Source organism: Aulonocara sp. 'chitande type north' Nkhata Bay, linkage group LG15 (genome assembly GCF_057382095.1).
Source record: "Aulonocara sp. 'chitande type north' Nkhata Bay isolate Kocher_YH1m ecotype deep benthic linkage group LG15, A_spYH_male_GT1.1, whole genome shotgun sequence".
NCBI lineage: Eukaryota > Metazoa > Chordata > Actinopteri > Cichliformes > Cichlidae > Aulonocara > Aulonocara sp. 'chitande type north' Nkhata Bay.
In genome coordinates, this window is record NC_141358.1 from 18,655,261 (window position 1) to 18,675,682 (window position 20,422).

The 20,422-nt window shown below is 39.3% G+C and overlaps 1 long non-coding RNA gene across 1 annotated transcript in view; it reads right to left on the minus strand.

Moving 5' to 3' along the window:
- Nucleotides 1-206: 206 nt before the first annotated feature.
- LOC147312912 (uncharacterized) overlaps nt 207-20,422 on the minus strand; it is a 48,388-nt gene continuing 28,172 nt past the window's right edge. Inside the window, exon 3 of the long non-coding RNA XR_015125110.1 lies at nt 207-355. This is a non-coding gene — a long non-coding RNA (uncharacterized LOC147312912). The remainder of the gene's footprint in view (nt 356-20,422) is intronic.

The following is a 20,422-nucleotide window of genomic DNA, read 5'->3' on the forward strand; positions in this document are numbered from 1 at the left end:
TAAACCTCAGGAGGACCCCTGCCTTTCAATTTAATCTTTTCCTGGGGTTTTCCAGGAACACTGATTTAATCTGCTATGTAATAAATAATCTCTAGACCAGAGAAACAACAGATTTTTTTCTACAAATTACAGTAATTTACTTTAGATGTCTCACCTTTTAAACATTGTGGTATATTCCTGAGTATCACAGTGGAGATGGTCTGAGGTCCAAAAGGTTAGCCCACTTCATCTCTCAACCATGGGAGATCCTGGAAATGCATTTTTCCCACAATGATCTATAAATATCCATCTTAGACTCCAGATCCAAATCCAATCAGCCATGGTATCCCGCTTTTGACAAGCTTCTTGTGGAAATCTGAAATAAATTAGGATACACACCACCAGGTTAGCTTAATGAGCTTAATTTACATTTACAAAAGGGTTAAACAAAAGTACAGACAACATGACAGCAGTCTATATGATATGTTTTTAATTCAGAGGGATTGCAACCCTAGAATATTTCTAAATAGAAGTTATTTATCTGCCGCAGTCACAGAAAGCATAGTGTGCAAAAGATAACTTGTACACCAACACGTGATATATCTGACAGATTACATGGAGACAGAATATAGAAACTTTTATTCATTATGGCCTTGAAAATGCAGAGAATGCAGACACCAATGAGAGATATCACTGTGGACGCATCCATCTTTCATATACAGTCTGTAGGAATAACCTTTAGGTAAATTTGCTTTTAAGCTTTAGTCACATCTGGTCATCAAACATGTGTTTCATTCACCTGCATTTATTATGTATATTTAGAGTGAAAGATTAAAGATCATGATCAACTTAAAAATATATATATCAAAATGTAGAAAAAGATTCAAAAAAGGAGGGTGATACTCTGTAATAGAGGAGGATATGATAAGGATGGAAAAAAGTTGTTTTTTTTATTAGGTACAAACATAATAAGGATTCTTCTTTGGCTCACAAAGTGTGTGAGACAGTCAGAGAGAGATCTGGCCTAAGGGCAATTGAGGGCTCTGTTCAGTGTCTGGACAAAATGCCTAGTCTGATCGAGTGAGCAAGGCCATGAACTAACCATCAACCCCTATAGCGTCGAGCCCACCATCACAACACTTTTACCAGTGTGTGTGTGTGTGTGTGTGTGTGTGTGTGTGTGTGTGTGTGTGCAGCCAAGTTTGTGAGTTAAGGGAGGACATAATCAGTTCTCTGACATTTAATCTCTGATGAGACGTATATAATTCAGTTTGTTTGGATGCATATTTAATGTAGAACACCCACCATATGTTGGGTTTAATGTGATAATGAATATAAATGGATAGGGATTATTTTCAGGGGAGGACAAAGTTATTCCTAGTTTGAATTCAATTAAACTTGGGTGAAAATTGAATAAATAAAATTACCAAACTTCTTCTAAAAGGTAAACAATTTTTACAGGAATTTGGTAGAAAACAGCAGCATATCTGCTTTTATTCCTCATATTTATCTTCATTTTTTTGTATGAAAATAATATCTTAAGCTAGCTGTGATAATCAGTGTTCTCTCCCAGCAAACAAACACAACACAGATTCTTGGAAACTTAAATTGCAGTTGAAATCTGATTTAGTGATAAAAGATCCACTCAAGGCAAGATCTATCAGCTGTTTCGGTCCACAAAAGACAACGTGGGCTTTTTAAGACTCGTATCAACTGAACTCAGTGTGTATCTGAGGTAGAGTGTATGACACAGGGACAAGGAGACAAAGGGGACACTGGTGTGGCCGATGGGCTGTTTGTGTTAGTTTAGATGGCAGCAGCAGGGTTTTTCTTGATGCTGAACCAAGAGGACAGGAGAAGGCCCAGCAATGACGCTCATCACATCTGAAGCCCCCATCTGTACTGGTGTCTCCCTACCAGTCAACTAGCCAACACATACACACAAACACACATGCCGCTAATCTCTTCTGACAGTGCTCACATTCAGTTAGGCCCCACAGTGCTTGTGCATGTCACTGACCATAAACAAAACATACACTACTCTGCAGGAGACACACCACAGGACACTGGCCGTGGATACCCGAGAAATACCACAAGACAGGGGTGTGGGGGGTGTGTGTCTTAAAAGTGTGTGCGATGTTTATGACGTGTGTTTGTCCGACGCTTCCAGGGAAGGAGAACAGATGCCTGCAGGTCATGTCATACCTCTGACATTAGGGCAAAGTCGATGGCAGCCGAGCCAATGGAAACAAAGAGACGCAAGTTAGCAAGCATCCAGCCCCTGGGTGCAGCATGAGGTCACAGTGTCGCATTATCATGTATATCTGGTTTTCTTTTCAGTATTTGCTGAGGATTTGCGTTTCCAGTACAAAAAGAACTTCACAGATACACATCTCGGACATCTTGAACCCTGAGTTTCTAGAATCAGCTTTACCCTGAGGCTCAGAAAGAATGACAATGCAAATAGGAAACACAAAATAAGTATTCCTTTCACTACCTGGGGCCAGATGTATAAATGATGCGGTTGCACAAAAACCTTTCCCGCACATTATTTATTTATAAAGGAACAATATGCGGCGCGTACCTCACACATACTTCAGATTACATGTACACATGTTTTTTTTTTAGAGCCGAGTCAGTGAAATGAAGATGACACAGAAATCAAAAAACAAGACAGCCAAGTTCACAGAGCTTGAATTTGTCATCATTATGTTTTTGTTAATACATGAAAACCTATGAAATGTTTTCATGTCCATTCAGTTTTTGTATTGTTGTTTTTAATTTTTTTAATTTCACTGTGTGCTAAAATATTATTTTCATTATTATTTATGCTGTAATTATTAATATTATCAGTGGCATTTCCTGAACTCAGAGAGCTGATACTCTCTACTACTTGTTTCGTTCAGCAGATCCTGTTCTGTTTGTTATTCCACAAGAAGTTCAAAAATGTAAACAATTTCTTTTCTCCGCTTTGCCAATGAGTGACTCAGGCAATGAGTTTTGCGCCTGGTGAGAGTCATCACTTCTTCATCGCTGTTATTTTCATGTATGAGAATTTGTGGTGCAAGCAGTGTTTTTATGCACAAATAATGGACACTCCATATCAATTCACAGCTACGGATTAAAGTGGATATCAGGTTCTTGCACACGTATAATTGTATTTTAGGCCTTAAAAATCAGACTTAAAGAATATATCGCTACTCTTCTGCCTATCTGCCTACACAGAGTGTAAGCCACACAGAACTTTATGCATCCAGCTCATGATCTAAGTTGCTTGAAAGTTCCCTCATACTGTATATGATAGGAGTCATGCCATATTAATAACAAAATAATTTCCAAGTTATAGATACGATTTTGCCCTGCAGCAGACTGGCGACCTATCCAAGGTGTACCCCGCCTCTCGCCCTATGACAGCTGGGATAGGCTCCAGCACCCCCCACGACCCTGAAAAGGATAAGCGGAAGCGAATGGATGGATGGATGGATATACAATTTGCATCAACAACCACAAAATGACTGTCAGACTACTTTTGTAATATTCTCATTTTCAATATGTAACTAAATTAGAATAGGTGACGCAATATTTAAGTGTATTCCTCTTCATTTTGCATAGTTTATTTTTTCTTTTCTTTCCAAAACGAAGTTCTGTTTATAGCTTACATGCTCAATGAACACAAATAAACAAACTGCATATAATTTGGTTATACATATGTGTGTGAAAACCAAACTGTATATAGAGGCTGGGGTCTATCACACCAGGCTAGACCCCAGGTGCAGGATGTGCAAAGATGCTTCAGAGACAATCCAGCACATAACAGCAGGGTGTAAGATGCTAGCAGGCAGGGTATACATGGAACGCCATAACCAAGTGGCCGGCATAGTGTACAGGAACATCTGTGCCGAGTATAACCTGGAAGTCCCGAGGTCAAAATGGGAGATGCCCCCAAGGGTGGTGGAGAATGACCGAACCAAGATCCCGTGGGACTTCCAGATACAGACGGACAAAATGGTGGTGGCTAACCAACCGGACATAGTGGTGGTAGACAAACAGAAGAAGGCGGCTGTAGTGATCGATGTAGCGGTTCCGAATGACAGCAATATCAGGAAGAAAGAACACGAGAAGCTGGAGAAATACCAAGGGCTCAGAGAAGAGCTCGAGAGGATGTGGAGGGTGAAGGTAACGGTGGTCGGAGCACTAGGTGCGGTGACTCCCAAGCTAGGCGAATGGCTCCAGCAGATCCCGGGAACAACATCGGAGATCTCTGTCCAGAAGAGCGCAGCTAAGATACTGCGCAGGACCCTCAAGCTCACAGGCCTCTGTTAGAGGACCCGAGCTTGAAGGATTGACTGCCCACAGGGGCGAGCTGGGTGTTTTCTTTTCTTTTATATGTATGTATGTATGTATATATATATATATATACATACATACATACATATACATATATATATTTTAAAGCTAAGGATACACACTTCAGATTCGGCTTCAGATAATGTTTTTTTACTTTTACTATTTCTTTTTTTTATGTCATTTATGGTCACCTCAAGCGCACAATTGGCTGTGAACCCAGATGCCCCACTGACCTGCTGTTAAAACCCTATGTAGCCAATCAGATGAAAATTAGATGAAAAGGGAAGATGATGTTAAAGGAAAACAGCTCTTTTCAGATAGACAATGAATCAAGACCACAAATAAGGGTTATTTTCAACTGTAAACCCTTCAAAGTCACTCTAGTCCAAGAATAAAAGTATCAACATAAATACAAAAAGGCCTTTTTGACACAAACAGCTGAAAGCCATAGACAAAGGAATCTTTCCCATTTCAACTGTCAATCCCAAATGAAGTAAAAGGAATGTTCTCTGATATTTGTCTCACTGGGAGTGCTGCAGATTGGCAGTAAATGTTTAGTTGAAGTGTTGGGGGCTTCCATGGAAGCAAAAAACATAAATCCAAACACATATTTCCTTGTTGCTTGGCCAAAATGTAAGCTTTATCAGTATACCACAGTCTCTTGTTGGTATGAATACATAAATAAACCTCTTGTCTACTTCACATACCAATTCAAGGTCCTAACCTGATTGCTAGCAATTTCACCACTGTTTGTTTGCTGCACAATGTACATGACCATAATTTCTCATTCATATTATGCCACCACTTTTGTCCAAAACTTAAGAAAATGACATTTTTAAAACAAAGGAAAACAAGATAATTTTTATCCTGTTTCGAAAAAATATTGACACGCATAACCCCCTGAGGTTGTTTCTCATATTTTTAGCGACTGTCAAAAATGATTACTTTAAATTTTTGGTGTTGGGTTTTGTGTCGATGAGCTTCCAGTGTGAGTCCCTGGAGAAACAGTTTGAATCCCACCGCGCCAGCTCTTTGGCTGCTGGCTGCTTAGTGAATGGAAACACAGGCGACGTTCCCACCAGAAAAACTGTGCTGTTTACAGACTGTTTTAAAGCAATTGTAGTCTAAGTGAGACACAGCTGAGTGCAACGGAGAAAAGATGGGAGAAAGGCGAAGATGACATAAACAATAGAAACAAGCTGGATGTAAATGATATGTGCTTTTAGATCAGTTCTCAGTCTAAAAATCCTCATACCTAAACAACAAAGCAGCTCATTTGACTGTGTGTTCAAAAACAAAACAACCTCTAAAATTATGATGAAGTTTATGCACCCAAAACTACTTGTATGGTTTGGATAAGATTACCTTTGCAGTTACCAGAAATAAACAGTGACTGCTAGCAGGAGTTTAGATTTAATTAAAGGTTTCTAGAGTGAAAAATAGCACAGTGCTTAAGAAAACACACATGACTTTGCTGTTTTTGAAGTGTGCCTTCAGGTACAAGTGAGATGAACTGTGATAATGTGACAGTAAATCTATGTTTTACTTTTGTTGAAGAGACTATCCTCCCTGCCAAAAAACATCCTTGATGGAAGTGAGTCACCATTCCATGATCAAGAAAACTGAGCAATGTTCACTCCATGTATCCCATAAGCATGTGTTTATATTGTAAGGTGGTCTATTTTTACTCATATGGTGATCTTTTCTAATATAGCCTAACTTATGTTGTAACTTAACCGAGTTCTGGTGCTCTACCTCATAGGAAGTGATGAAAATTCTGGGCAGCTGTGGCCCAGGTGGAATGGATTGGCGCTAACTGCCAGGTTGGTGGTTTGCCCCCCCTCTCTACCTGCTGAAGTGTCCTTGGGAGAGATAGGGAATCCAGGCGGGCATGTGGTAGCTCCCACCTCTACCACATGCTTCCGTTTATGAATGAGACCTATGCAGTAAGATACTGTACGTTAAGAAACACTAACGCAGAAAACAGCTAAATAAGCATTTAATGGTCAGAAACTTTTCTACTTGCTACTCACTAAAACTGCCTTATGTTCTTTTTATAAGTCAGTGAACACAACAGTTTGGCAGTTGATTGACAGCTCTGACCTGAATGTGCACTGACTTTACCCTAAAGCTACAAGCATGCATGTACACACAGACACAATGATACACATACATTTTCCATGTTTACATTCATATGCCCAATGACAAAACCATTTTCTACTCCATCTGCACATCAATGCATTTGCATATGAATGTATTTATCTGTGTATAGATGTTTGTAATGCTTGTTTGTTTTGTCTTTCTAGCTACTGACTACTACAATATTAAAGAACGTCTGTTTAATAAAAAAAAACTGCAGGGGGACCCAAATATCTTTTGAGAATTTTAAACATCAGTCATCCACAACAGCTGTTTATTTTAATGTTAAGACCTAGCCATTCCAGTGCACAAATCTTTAAAATCAGTTTATTAGAATTAATTCAATTATTCCCAACCAAGACAACATTTATTAGTAGCTTCTAATCAGTTTTTGAAAGGTAAAGAAAACCCCAAAATTATTTAAATAAAAATACTTAAAAATGATTAAATTGTCATGTATAGTCATCAGTCACCAGTGTGTCATGTATAAAGGATGAGGATGTGGAAAGGGGGTCCAAATATAGACTTTAAAACAGAGTGGCAAAATCAAAAACTAACCTTTATTTGGTTATTTGCAGCCAAAACACACATGCTTACGGACAAAGAACAAACAATGGGACACAACAACAGCAGTAACCCAAACCAAAGTGAGGGCTTAAGTACACAGATGAAGTAATTTGGGGGAGGAAGCACAGCTTGGGAAAACAAGACACAGGTGAACAGAATCAAACCAACGAGACAGAGAGTTCAGCAAAACTAAACACAACGCACACAAAACAACAGACTAGCAAAATAAAACAGGAAGTAACAAAACTAGGAAACATCTAACACTGTTACAAAGACTTAACAACAATAACTAAAGATTTAAATGAAACAAGAAAAGGACTCAAACATCAAAAAACCAACAGAGTATATTTAAACCCAAAGGGAAACCGAGAAAACTCTGTAACACAATGGCTCATTTCTAGAGGTTTCTATCAACAGGACAAAATGTAGTGGTCTAGAAAAGGGACCAATTTTTGTCCAATAATAATTATTCAAATTTAAATGAAAGCAGAGGACAGCAAACCATAGCAAAAGCACCAGTTACAAAGGAGAGGAATACATCACAATCGAACAAAAAATAAAAGCATTTACAGAAAAGACAGTAAAACAGTTTCCAGAAATAGTTTCCATTTGGTTAAGTCTGATTTGTTTGCTGTGTTTTTAAAGGACAGTGAAGTGTGAACAATGCCAAGGGCTTGAAATGTGTGTAGTTTGAAACCACACAGAGGGCCAGGTGGTGTCAAACCATCAGGTAAGTAGCATTTCATGTCAGAATGACATATTACACTGCTCTGGAAAAAAAGAAGCGCTCTTACTTAAATATTTTTACAGTTGCAAAAGTTTGCTAGACATTAGAATCAATTCAGTCTGGGATTTTAACTTTTGGGATGTTTTGATGAGACAAACTGAAAGTCACAAGGATTATTTATTCAGATTGTATATACATTCAATACTAAGTCAGGATTGGAGCTCACTGTGCAGTCGGAGCTTTGTTTTCTCTGAGTTCCTCCTTAAAATGAGCCACAGGCAAGTCAAAGTGAGTGTTAACAAGAGGAATACCAGTCACTTCCAGCAGCGAGCATCAACTCGCCCGCTGGAGCCAACAGTGGGCGAATATTCATCCCTGCTCACGTAATCATTTTGACTTCAGTGTGGTAGATCTGAGGGGTTGTACTTCTGACCTGCAGGGCCTCGGGGTAACTGCAGTACAGTGGCTTGTTTGGATCATGTGAGCCGGAATGATGAGGAAGTGGACATGTTTTAAAATATCTGTCATGTCCAGCGGAGGGAATGCTTTCTCAGTAATTTCTGACTTTGTCTAAAGTTACGTTTTAATTTCTTAAAAGAAAATTGCAATAATATTCCTAAATTAGCATTTTTATAATCATGGATGTTTAGGGGGATTTGAAGGGGAAGGGATGCAAATGTTCACTCTGTGTATCCCAATTTTTCAAGGCAAAAACTGAGAAAATTACTCTCTCATTATCCTGAAATCACTTTTTAATTTGAATGAATTGACTTAGGCAGAAAAAATATTACATGCTATGTAGAGACTGTGTCATGCAAAGTAGCGATAAAGTGTAATAAAGCAGATGTGCCCTATTTCTAACTTTTTAAAAACAGTGTAGCATGGCAGGCACGCACACACACACAAACGCCACACAAACACACTCCGATAGCAAAGGCGGAGCAAAGAGTAGCAAAGCAGAAAGCGAGAGGAGGGTTCACCATCTTCTCCGTTAAGCCTGGCTGACTAATTCTTGCTGCTAATTTGCGTTTGGTTAATTAACTAATTACTGAGGATGTCTGAGGGCGAGGCTGTCTGTCAGCCTGTATCAGTAATTATTTTCATCGTTTTAATTAGACTCACACACTCCTAGACTCAATTTCTCTCTTCCCACAGAACACACACACACACATACAACCACACACACTGAAGCGTGCTGTTCTTGGTAAACACTTTGACAACGCTATAGAGATCATATAACTTCCATATGGTGATAAGATAAAGGTCCAAGATAATCTGCCTTCAGCATTATCCTTTATAGCCAAAGAGGAGGGCTTTTTTCTGATTAATTATTATGTCATGGAAATAATACAGGGACGTGTAATTAGGAAGGGATGATTTATCCCCAAAATGGTGCAGAGTGTGTCTGGCTTCAAAGGATTGCTTTGACATCGGTGATCTTAGCTAAGAAGAAAACTGAATAATATGGTTAATACCAATATAATCTGTCCAATTAATAAGAACCTAGCTCCATGGGCCGGTTATCATTAACTTATCATTAAGTCTGGAAACCGAATAAGGAAAAAATGTATTTGTTAGAAAGTTAATTCAATAGTAAAACTCTAACAGAGCCTCGGACAAAGTTTTACAATTCAAGAAGAAAAATCACATCAGAGTTTTTTTATCTGCTAATATTTTACACTCAAATAAATGATTGACCCTCATAAACATGACTCAGAAATTCTGAGTTTATTTATTCAAATAAAGCATTCAAATAAACTTTAAAGAAAAATAAACATAAAGTGAATGCATAAAAATCAAGTGAGTTTTATTTAACCAGGTTTCTTCAAATGTAATGTTTTAAATTGTACTTATGTAACAAAATTACATGAGAGAATTTAGTCAGTATTTTGGGCATAAATATTTTTTCAGTGTATAGTGCTTTCAGCTACTCCCTTACTTATGAGGGATCATCACAGTGGGTATTTGAAGGTTCGATTGTAAAGATTTGTGCACTGGATATTCTTCCTGATGCAGCCCACAAGGAATGTGTCTCCTCCCAGGACTGAACATGATCATTTGCTTTTTTGGTGAATGCATAAACTACTGCACTATGGAGCCTAGAATTGTATGCTTGCACAAAGCTAACTAACAAAAGTGTTGCTAAATAGTTTCTACTACAGTTTAAGTTGTAGTTCACAGGCCACACAAATGCAGAATTCAAACCACTGCTCACTTAATCCATGATATCAGCAAATATCAGTACATCACTCAATGACGGTCCCATTTAGAGCAAAAAGTCGAATAAAGCAGGGTGGCATCATAGGGCCTGGCTAACTAGTTATCAACTAGTTGCTTCTGTATGAATATCTTAAGTTTCTTACTTCTTACCTTACTTATATGTCAATTTAAAAAAATAATAGATGAAAGCTTTTAATCTACTACCATTAGATGACTAAGGAACAGCCATGGCTGATTACTGATACTCTAGGCAGAGGAGATGAAAAGTGAAACTGATGCCACTGAAATGCCTTTGTATGCACACCCAAGTCAAACAAGTCACTGCAGAAATATTAAAAATTGCAGTTCCTCAAGTGGCCATTTGGCTCGCTTTAAACCAAATCAGTGGCCACAAGCTCCCATGTTACAATTCACAATTTTACAGCAGAAATGAGCATGTTTACAGGCTAGCAATGTTAGGAACGTGGCTGCTTTGAGACTTATTTGGCCTGTATTTGTATAGCGCTTTTACTAGTCCCTAAGGACCCCAAAGCGCTTTACACAACCAGTCATCCACCCATTCTCACACTGGTGATGGCAAGCTACATTGTAGCCACAGCCACCCTGGGGCGCACTGACAGAGGCGAGGCTGCCGGACACTGGCGCCACCGGGCCCTCTGACCACCACCAGTAGGCAACGGGTGAAGTGTCTTGCCCAAGGACACAACGACCGAGACTGTCCAAGCCGGGGCTCGAACCGTCAACCTTCCGATTACAAGACGAACGCCCAACTCTTGAGCCACAATGTAATAAACATTACAAACCAATGGGTGGCTTTTTCCGTATTTTATAAACAATCATTGGTATCAAGTCACACTACTTTTGTCTTTTCCACACATGACAGTGGGGTGCTTGTCACAACAATGTGAACAACATTCACAATCTTTCAGTGAAGTCATTTTTCTGACTCGTGTCGGAGATTCATGTCCATAAATATGGAAAAACCTAGTCAGTTTAGTTCAAACAACGATAAACAACGTGATTTGAAAAGTGATCGCAGTTCAATGATTCCCAGCCGCACATCATGGAATAATGTAACTGGAGCCTGAAATCTTGAAAAAAAAAAAAAGGAAAATCCCATCTTATTATTTTCCTGTAAAGCTCTAAATTTCTGCCTTGCTTTGGTGTTGAAATTATTGTTTGTTGGCTTATTGTTGTTGTTTAGATGTTGCATGCCCAGAACAAAATGCCTCATCAGCTTTCTGTCGGGTCAGATCCTGGCAGGGAGAGCGAGCTGTAAATAGTGAGCAGATCTCTGGCAGAGCGGCCGTGCAGCAGATTTCATCCCAAGAAGCCAACTTTAGTAAACAGGCAGAACTAATGAGGACACTGAATACACACACACATAGACAGGCAGACATCCACACCCACATGCACACACACACACAAACACGCACAAATACAACACACAGTGTCTGAGCATTTGGAGGCCCCCGGGGCCCTGGGGCCAGAGCAGCCCAGATACCTGATGGGAGCAGGGACATCAAAGCTGCAGGATTAGAGAGAGGAGAGAGTGCCGCAGGGAGGAAATGCTAACTTATTATCCGCTTCCCAGCTAATCCTGTTATCTACAGAATATAGCTGTGTTTAACCCCCCTACACACCTTCCTCCAACAACACACACATACGGTGTACACACACAGCATTCAGCATTCAGAGCTTCAGTAGTCTCCCTGAGTTCCCCCTGTTTCCACCCTGGACCCCCAAAAACCATCTGTGTGTGCACCTGAGTTTTAGATCACGTAGATGTAGTTGAACCTTCACCGTTTGTCCGAGTCCTGTTCTTTGATCTAGATCCTTCTCAGGCAGCCTAGTTAGGTTAATAACATGTTACCAAACTGGTCTTGAGTTCCACGTCCATTTTTGTAGGCTTTCAGGTGATGTAACACGCCCTCTGGCAGACATACTGGGGGTTTACAGATCAGGGTCACCTCCGGCTGAGTGAGGCACCAAAGCTGAATATGATTTAGTTCCCCCCAATCTATTATCATTCACGTGTCTACATTCACAAACAAGATCCACTATAGAATAATGCTTTAAAAGATATATAAGAAACAAATAGATTGTAAGTCACAATTAACTAAATTGCTTTTGAAAAAATGGTGCAAAACCAGCATGGACAACACTTTAAACCTTCCCTGTTTTTAACTGAAAAGCATTTGGATATGTGCCCCAAAGCAGCAAGAAAGGTCTACAGCAACATTAAAACGTTGTATTGCATTCTGCTCATTCACTAACACTGTGCAAACATATATAACTGGACTCCACTCAGAAAGACTCGGTTGTCTTGGTGGTTTGCCATGATTGCTTTTACCATTTCCAGTCTGAAAGCAGTATTAGGATGAGGCTGCATGCAAAAAGTTGTTAAGTGTGGAACATTTAACAGAGTACTACTATGAAAACAAATGATCATTAGTTGTGCTTCATTTCTGATTGCTAGTAAACTTCATTATAGTTAATTAAGACTAAACTAAAAATTAAACAGATATTAAAAACATTCATTGTGACTACCTAGTTTTCATTTTTATTCAGTTAATTTTTTTTTTTAGTAACTATAATGAAGTTGCATACCTGAAAAAAACAAACAAAAAGATCATTTACAAAATGCAGCAAATGGAAATTTCACTTTGGTCTTTCTCAACTGTAAAGAGCATAATGTGGTTTTGGGACATATGTGTGAGTCAGGGAGTTTGCATGACTCAGTTCCATCAACTCCACTCACAAAGTGCCTTATTTGTATTATAATACTTACAATGAACCTTTTAAACGTTCTTAACATCCATTCATCCAGGCCTGGGTTAGAGGGCAGCAGTCTAAGCATCAGTAGAAGTAATGTCTTCACTGTGTCCTAGGTCTGCTCTAGGGTCTCCTTAAGTTGGGCATACCCAAAACACCTCACCTAGGAGGTGTCCATTCTAGTTACATATCCAGACCACCTCAATTGGTTGGTTTTGTTTTGGAGAAGCAGTCAGTCTCAAATGACCCTGTCTCTAAGAGAGAGCCCACGTCTCTGGATCCACCTGCAGGATGGGCTGCAGGGGTCTGGTGCAGTGTGGACTGGGTAGCAGTTGAATGCACAACACCTTTGGTCCCCAGTTGCTGTGCTTGACATCATAACATCATCAAAAGACTAAAAGTAAAATCAGACTTAACACTTTCAAAAAACAAACATTTTGATGGAATATTTTACAGAAGCTGTTATTAGGTTCCTACAGTTCTTGGAGCTTTTTTCCAGGACTTCCACATTCTCGGGTTGTCAAATCCTGTGATTTTCCGAACACATTAGTTTCCCAGGTGTTCTTTAGTGTTGCTCCTCTAATGACAGTGATGCAAAGCATGTGTGAAGCCTTATTTTTGTAGTACATTTTAGCTATAATTTTTTTTTTTTTTTTTTTAAAGTTTTTTAACGCTAAAATAGTATCCAAGTTGAATGTCAGTGTTGGGGTTTGATGAATGAAAGAAAATCAGATATCTTCAGCAAACTCTCATTTTTTTTTCCTTAAAAAAAATCATACCAACTAAGTGTAGTTTTACTTCAGATATTTCACCTTGCTGTCTGCGCTCCATCTGCTGCTCAACTGTTTGAGGCACGTGAGGCATCTGTAGCTGTGTCTGTCTGCAGGAACCAAATAAAAAACACTGAAATGTGAATGTTAAATATCTTTACGTGTCTGACACTTTCAAAAATTTGCTGAGTCATTCATACAGACACATATTGAGACAGTGTATTTCCGTATGTGTTCTTCACAATCACTTTGCAGGTCTGCAAATATATCTCCTACGTGTTATGTAAGCGCCAAATCCACTATTAATTCAGACACCTTGATCTGCAATATAACATGTTGGGACCTCTGTTTGGCTGAAAAATAAACTTTTGATTATTAATCTTTATATTTGGAGCTTCATGTAAATAATTTCAAGGTAATTACGCACCAAAACAATATCAAGTTATTTTAATTCCACCGCATGCAGGCAAAGCTAATGGTTCTGCGCGTTCATTTATAGCAGGTACGAAAGTTTACTTCTGGCCATAATTAGCTCATTGTCCTTTCTGACCATAACACCTGTAAAATAAAAAGGAGGGAAAAAGGGAAGAGAGAGGGGAGAAGATGAAAGAGAAAATTCCTTGCAGATAATGTTTATGTGAACAGAAGCAGTAAAAGAATATGGTGTGCTAATACATGTAGATGAAGTGAAATTGTCATTAGACTAATCAGCACTAAACTAATTGGGAGTCATGGACCCTCCTATCTGTTAATTCTAACCCTAAACCCCAGCTCATATCTGCAAGCAAATGGAGGAAGAGCGAGAGAGAGGAAGAAAAGTGCAGGGAAAGAGCTGAAAATGAGAGTGAGGTAAAGAGAGGAAGAGAGAGATGAAGCCTAATTAAGAGTGCTGGGATTTATGCAAATGAGACAGTGCTGATATGGTAATCAGAGCCTGCAGGGCCGTAACAGGCTGTGTGCTCTATGCTGTGTGTGTGTATGTGTGCGTGCATGTGTGTGTGTCTGTATCTAAGAGGCTGACAGCTGGCTGTGAGGAAGGTCAGAGCCAATCAGGCTCTTACTCTAATGCACACTGCCCTCTGGCCACTCTACCATCTCTCTTCCTCGTGCGCTCGCGCTCTCTCCTTCGTGGTGTCTCTCTGCCCCTCACTGTTATCCTAACCCACTCCACACTTTCTCTCTCTCTCTCTCTCTCTTTCTCTCTCTCCCTTTTTCTTTGCATTTCACTGGTTGTCTGCCATGATGCATCTTGACACAGCACACAAACTCAAACCTACACACAACTGTTTTCACACATTTACTGACAACTGGACTTGAATTCCCATTTTGCAACCTTTTACAGATGATTCGGTGAGGTTCATGGTATTTAATGCAGTCCCCACACGTAAAGATGCACATTAAAATCGGTTGCCTTAATCATTCCTCAATGTAAATTTAGGGCAGGGATAGTTCAGTAGGTAGAGTGGTGGCCCCATGATCGGAAGGTCGGGGGTTCGATTCCCCTGAACAGCTACCCTGAGGTACCCCTGAGCAAGGTACCATCCCTATACACTGCTCCCCGGGCGCCCAATGGCTGCCCACTGCTTCACTGAGTGAATGGGTTAAATGCAGAGAGGGATTTTCCCCACGGGGACCAATAAAGTACAATAAAAGTAAAAAAAAAAAAAAAGTAAATAGCCACCATGGGCACTTTGTGGAAAAATGTGCACTGGAGTTCAGCTTTCTGGCTTAGACGTATCAGCAATTGGCAACTTTTTTTTTAGTGCACATATATTAATAAAACAATTTACATAATCATTACACATGAGTAATTTACCATATCTATTCTCCACCATCCCTCATCTGTACAATCATCCTACAGCATCAAGATAGTCTTCCCACTGAAAACAACAAAAGAGGTGGTATGTGTAGGCTGTAGGCCTACTGTTTTTAAGGTTCAGCAGCCTCTTACAGTCTCGTGAAGAAGTGCAATTATAATGAGTGTTATGTGCTGGTTTGCCAGCTTTAAAGAGAGCTATATTTGGTACCCTTGAAGCACATACAACAGAGCTATGTCACACATAAAAGAGTGCAATGTGACCAAAACCTGGCCATGAATACATAGTTTTGGTGCCTAAACACAACAAATCAGGTAATCAACTGAAAGCCAAATTTAAATCCCTTGGTTTTAAGTCAAATGTCGCCACAATCCAGTAAAAAAGGAAACATGCTGGAGAAATTGAGCAAGGGTTATTTTAAAGAGGGATTTAAATTGACTCTTACTGACCCTGGCAAATACAAGCCTACAGAGAACAACAGAGAGTTACAGAGCTGAAAGATGCTCATGTATAAACTACAATTAGTAATTTTGCCTCTGTACACCACCACAGTGAATTTTAAATCAAAAAAGTAATATATGATGTAAGTGAAGACTTAAAGCTTTAAGAAAACAAACAAAAGTATTTCAACAGTTTACTTAACTTTTAATTTTATATATTTCATTTTAATTTTATATTTTTCGGAGACTCGGAAATAACAAGAAAAAATAACAGGAGTCTAAATATAAAGACTTATTGCTACTTGGGTGAAAATTCTTTGCAGTCTAAAGCCTAAAGTGTAAAACTAATGGACGTCACCAAATACTTCAGATGCTCTTCTAGTCCTTTACTGCATCCACTTTTAGCTGCTGTTTGGTTTGGGGCCTGTCTGCCTTCACATTTGTGTTAAATACCTGGCAAGTATGCTCTGTTGGGCTGAAATTGCATGACTGACTTGCTCATTTAAGTATTGCATTTCTTTACCTTGGAAAATTCCTGTGTTGCTTTTGCAGTATGCATTGGGTCAGTATCCATTTGTGCTGTGAAGTGTTTTCTGATCAGTTCTGCAGTGTTTCTCTGAGTCTGAGCAGAGAGTATAGCCCGTACACTTCTATCAGCAGTCACATTGTCAATAAACATAAATGACCCGGTTCCACTGGCAGCCATACATGCCCATGCCATAATATTACCTCCACCGTGTTTGAGAGATGGTGCTACATGCATCGGATTATGAGCTGCTTTTCTCCTTCTTCACACTTTTCACATCATTCTGGTACAAATCTTGGTTTAATCTGTTCAAATCCTTTTTTTCACAAGTGTTCAGGCTCAGATGATTTACAGTAAAGTCTAATCCGCCCCTCTTGAGTGTCACCAGTGATTTAGTCCTTGCTATCCTGCTATAAAGACCCTGTGTTTCCATTCATAAAAATGTCTCTTGGAAAGATACTTTATCAGTGGCAAGCCTTTCTTTGTAGAGTGTTCTTGACTTGGTTAGATATACTGTGAAGTTATTTTTCTTAAGTAAGGAAAGACTTCTGGAATCACTGAGTTTAGTTGTCTTCTGTGTTCTTTCAATCCTTTCAATGTTGTTAAACTGACCAGATTCTTTCTCAGACGGACGGATCATTTCAGAGAAGAGCTACAAAATACAACACTAACCACTTGATTTCAACTACTTTTTACGTTTTATTTAAGTTGTCATCACATGATCCGGGATTATAGTTAATGAACTGAGCTCCTGAAACTCAAATACACACTTCGCAGTAGTATATTCTTCTTCTAGCTATCTCTTATGCCCCTGGTAGGGTGATTTTATCAGATTACATATGATGTGCAGTATGAGTCAATATGAAACTTATGAAAGCAACAGATTCTCATGTGAATCTCAGCATTATTGGCCACCAGGATAAATGTCTTCTTTTTTAGAAAATAAAGGAGAAGGCTGGAAGTTTGGACTTTTGTTCTTTCTTTCGCAATTGTTCCACTAGCTGTTTGGTTTCGTTTAAACTCACTTTTTAGTTTCATATCCGCATGCCGGTTCAGTTTAGGCACTAAAAACTTGTAGTTTGGGCTAAAACACGCCCCTTCAGACCAATATTCTTTCACATTAAAAAAAATGACGAGTCATGAGAAATAGCCCTGTGTTCCTAAAGCATAACTGAGACACCCCAGCAGCTTTTACCAAACTGCATTATTTTATGCCCAGATGATGGCCTGGAAAACGATGCCTGTGGTAATTTTGAAATTATGTCACAGTTCGATGCCCTGAGCACTGCCCACATAGCAGAGCAGTGTAATAACTGAACACACAGGTGTTTGGTGTCGTGTGCTACATAATTGGTGGGAATACACTGACAATAAAGTTATAAACAATGAGCCGATCTTACCCTAGATACATTAAAATATCTATATCGTAATTGTGATATGGGTTTCCTAAAAACCCACAATTGCATCGACCCTCAAAATGTACTCAGACTCTAGTGTTTTAGTTAATTGCTCCTTTAAGCTCCCTTTGATAGTCCATCACAAAAAGAAATGGGATAACATTGACACGTCGGGTTAAATGAATGAAGTAAAACAAATGGTAATTTGTTGTGATTATCAGGCTACTTGGAACACGCGAATGACTTTGAATGAATGTCTCATCACTTAACTGGTAAGTCAATTTACAGAACAGCCTCTTAAGCACAGCTACTTTAAAGCTCCCTCCCTCATCAGTCAGAGGCTCTTTATATGTCATTGTACGCTTTCTGGACCTCACAAGTGGAATGAAACACAGAGCTTTTTGATAATTGTTTAATGCATGCATATCGGCATGTGCATCAACACACACACACACACACATGCTCAGAGAACCCACGGCTATGTGGTCATATCAACACATCGGAGTGTAATCCAGTTAACAGAGTATCCCAAATGACTAAATTAATCAGAGAAATACTATCGGGCTCATCTCTCTGTACTGCTTTGATGTGTGCACACAACCAAAAACACACACATGCGCGTGCACACAGATGCACATATAGAGGAGGAATTAGTGTGGAACATTGGTCTGACTGAGAAATTACTTTACCTGCTCTGATAATAAGGCCTCAAACCCATGGAGGGGCCTGTGAGATATTATCATTATACAGACACCCCTGGGGGTGAGGAAACACACCCAAACACACACACACACACACACACACACACACACACACACACAGGCACACACATCTGCTGTATACATGGGAGTGAGAAAGATCAAAAAGATGCATTGATTCACAACTCCAGATAGAGCACAATAGCAAGGGAGGCGAAAAAACAACCATAATTGTGTTTCTGTTGCATTTATGAAGCACAAGTCTTCACCAGTGACATTATTCTTAATTGATGATGATTTTTCTTTGTGGATGTTATTGTACTGTCAACAGAGCGCTGGCTTCCTTATCCTCTTCCCTTTCAGACGTTACAGCTGCCAAGAGCACAACAAAGGTGTCTCGGCTCTGTTGTGTAGTTTTTTGATGCTATGAAAACTGAAATATTATGCTACAAAATGTGACATTTCAGACATTCAATCAATACTTGTTTACAACTTGACATTTCACCACAAATATACTGTAGTCTGTATAACAAAACACAGCGAATGATAAAGGAGGAAAGGATGCAATTTGAAGAAAGCTTAATTTTAAAGAAATTGGGAAACTAAAAGTTTTGGGTCTTCAAAGTATGTTAACATCAAATATTAAATTAACGTCAGTTTAAGCTTTATGATTAACTGATTTCAGTGATTATTAAGGCACCAGCTTCGAAAAAGGCAATGTTCAATGCATAAGAGTCCCACAATATCTATACATAGCTGCTGGTTTTGTTAAAGGACTGGCAACTAATCCTTGATGTTATCATAGACTATGTAAAAGACAGAGTAATGGCACACATTAGGTTTTCGATGGTTTGACTTTAGCATCACTGCCTAAGCTATTGTTTTGGCCCAGAGGTGACAATATTTTAAATAAAGAAGTTGAGTGATACATTACGCACTTATAGCAAGCTTGACAAGAGAGAATCAGCCATAGACCGTATAGGTCCATCTCATAGAAACAGACATCCAGTCATGTTAGAGAAAACAATAGCTGGAAAATCCAGCACCAAAGTTACTGCAGCTGTGCAACATTTGCAATCTTGTTGCCTTTGAACAGGTTGCTTTGAAGACAAGGACTGATCGTAGTTAACGTCCAGCTTTAAAGCAACTTTGGTCCATGGGGATAGTAATAAAATGCCAATAAGACTGAATCAGTCTGCAATAAGGTCAAATGTGCAATTACATGCAATCTGTTTGTGATAAAAAAAATCATAGGTTATATGTTGGTTTTTGGTGGGATTTTTTAGTTAGTTTGTTCTATTTTGTTTTGTTTGAAAACACAGTAATATACAGAAAAAAAACTCAACTCAACTCAACTCAACTAATTGAGTAGAGTCGAGTGCCCTATTGCAAAGAGAATTGTTTCTAAGAGTAATTGTAGCCAGTCCAAATCAGACCACAATTTTTTGGATACAGGCTGCCACCAGGCGACCCGTGCAGTTAGCTTGCAATTGAAAGTGGTCATGCAGAGGTTGAGGGTGTTGTACGCTGAACCACTGGATGAACAGCTGGTTGCTGCAACTACTTGCAATTGGTCATCGAATGTGGTAAAAAGTCAGTCATGGGGCAACCACTAATTTCTCCTGCTTGCAAGGAGGATGCTGTCCTGTTTTCACTCTAGTGCATAACAGAGTAAAAATATGACAGAATGACAGTCAAAATTTTCAAAGATGAATCTAGCAGACAGCTACCACCTTTGTTTGTCAACCCACATAGCAGACAGGTCTGGCCCAGATCTGGTGTCTAGCGGGCACATCTGGCATGGTAAGTGGTATGTCATCCAGATATGGGCCAGTCTGGCAATGATGGCACTATTTATATTCCTACTTTCCTATTCTGGTTAGAAGACCCAAATGCCATGTTGCAATGCTAGTGCTGTAGATGGCACTGTTTATGTGATGGCATGCCACATCTGGCCCGATTATGGTTTGGTTTATGTGGCCCAAGCTCATAGAAAACAGGTCTGGCCCAGATCCGGCAT